The sequence below is a fragment of the Crocodylus porosus genome, unplaced genomic scaffold (assembly GCF_001723895.1).
Source record: "Crocodylus porosus isolate Cpor-Errol unplaced genomic scaffold, CroPor_comp1, whole genome shotgun sequence".
Lineage (NCBI taxonomy): Eukaryota > Metazoa > Chordata > Crocodylia > Crocodylidae > Crocodylus > Crocodylus porosus.
The window spans coordinates 9162599-9164650 of NW_017728936.1; the positions used below are offsets into that span (position 1 = coordinate 9162599).

General features: G+C 44.9%; 1 long non-coding RNA gene across 1 annotated transcript; it reads left to right on the forward strand.

Annotated features, from left to right (window-relative positions):
- The first annotated feature begins 583 nt into the window (after positions 1 to 583).
- On the forward strand, positions 584 to 1639 carry LOC109318044. Its single transcript, XR_002103171.1, has 2 exons — positions 584 to 666; positions 828 to 1639. It is a non-coding gene; the product is annotated as an uncharacterized LOC109318044 (long non-coding RNA).
- The last annotated feature ends 413 nt before the right edge of the window (positions 1640 to 2052 follow it).

Below are 2052 nucleotides of genomic sequence, written 5' to 3' on the forward strand. Positions count from 1 at the left end.
TATAGAAGAGCTATTTCAGTGATCTGCCCTAAACGACTTTGGTGTGTGTTGTCTTTGCTAACAGTAATTTGGTTTGGGAGCGCCTCACTGGAAACTTTCTTCCTCTGAGGCATTTGTCATCATTCCCTCCACAAGGCAGCACTAAAAATACAAGGAGACAGATTCTGCTTTGCGCCGCATGGGAAGCTCAAAGCAGATGAAATCCAGGCTGGCAAGATAGAGAGCTGCCTGGCTTAGGAGGGGCTAGACAGCACTGTGCCCTCCAGACAGCCGCACCTAGCAGAGTGGGTTGTTTTAAGCCCGGCAGCCCTGAGGTTTTGCTAAGTTGCACCAGGATTTTCACATTCTCCAGTTCTGGGCAGTCTTGAGAGGGGTGCCAAGCCTATTGAACAGCACAGCTGCTTTTAATGACTTAGTCCGTGATATTGTTCCGCAGAGGGGCTCAAAGCAGTGAGCTGGGGGAAACTGAGCCAGTGAGATTAAGTGACTTGAGTAAGTCCCTGCTGCACATCAGTGGCAGAGCCAGAAGGGTGGAGAAAACCAGTGTCCTCATAATCAGTCCTTTGCTCCCACCTCTGGACAGCATTGCCTCCTATGATGCCAGGAATGCCAGAACCCTATGAAATGTGCTGGAAATAGAGATGATTTCTGCCTGCTTCAACTCTGGTGAGTTTCTCTTTGAAAGCATTACTAACAGCAAGGGAGGCTATTCTAGTTACTGCATGTCAGGAAATGCACAAGGGTTGCAAGTACATCTGATCTGCATGGAGCACATTAATATGTTCTGAAGGCCAGAAGGTATCATTCTGGTCTCACTTCCTGCACAGAGCATCTCGCCAAGTGATTTTACATTGAGCCCTACAGCTCAAGGCTGAATTAGTGCCCATCTTGCGGAAAAGCATTGAAAACCTTCAGTTAAAGATTCCGCCTGATGGGAAAATCTCCCACCTCCCCTGGCAATCTGTTCCACTGTTTAATTAGTTTCAGTGTTGAAAATGTGCATCTTATTTCCAGCTTAATGTTCTTTGACTTGGAATTAAAGAACATTAGCCCCCATTCTCACTTCGATTCATGCATGCTGGTCTCCCCACCTTTAATGAGGAATGAGCGTTCGGCATACCCGGGAAATGTGAACACAAAGTTTATTAAAGAATAACACATGTTTAAATTATTTGGCTGATTCGTATAATAAAAAGGAAGGGGGGGGGGAAGAGTTCACCAAGATTTGAATGAGGAGAAACAAAACAAAACAGACAACACAAACCCGATGGTCAAAAAGCTGCCTTGTGAATATAAAACTATTGTCATTTGCAGACATCACATGAATATCATTAGAGGAAACAGCAGCTTGGGTTGTAAAAAAAAAAAACCCCAAAACTCGGAGATTTCAGAGTGTGTCAAACCTTTCAATCATCTCAGCAGTAAATTGCATTGGAGACAATTCACTCCTCTTGGTAGACACGTTGCTACAATGGAATTTAATGGCTGTTTTGCAAGCCAGCGAGCGACATGGGCACAAGCTGAGAGACGTTGTTACATGTGCTTGGTTCTGATCAATTATATTTATTATTGATGGGGTGCCATAGCTATACAGGCCATTTTCCAATAGGGAAAAAAATACACATGGTTAGGAAGAGAAGAAAAAAATCCCTGCTGTGATCAGCATATGATCTAAAGACAAGGTTGGGAAGACAGTGATTAAACTGAGCAGGAGGCAGTAGAATTATATGGGGCCATTAACAAACTTAGGGGCTGAAGTGCAGGATGGATGGAGCCAAAAGACAGGCAGGAAAAAGACTGAATGTTAATTAAAAGGCTGTTTCAAGTCTAGGGGATGCTTAGGAGTGAAGTTGGGAGTGAACGAAGCAATCAAAAGCTCTTGCTACACTAGAGGCCTGACTGACAAGCGCTAGCAGTTTGATGCGTCTACGCCAGCCCTACTGAGCTGGTGGCAAAAGCCTACCTGGTTTGCCCTGCATATTTTAAGCCACTGCCCTGGATCCCACCAGACTGGGAGATCTCCAAATGCACTGTGGACTGCTTGAACCATTT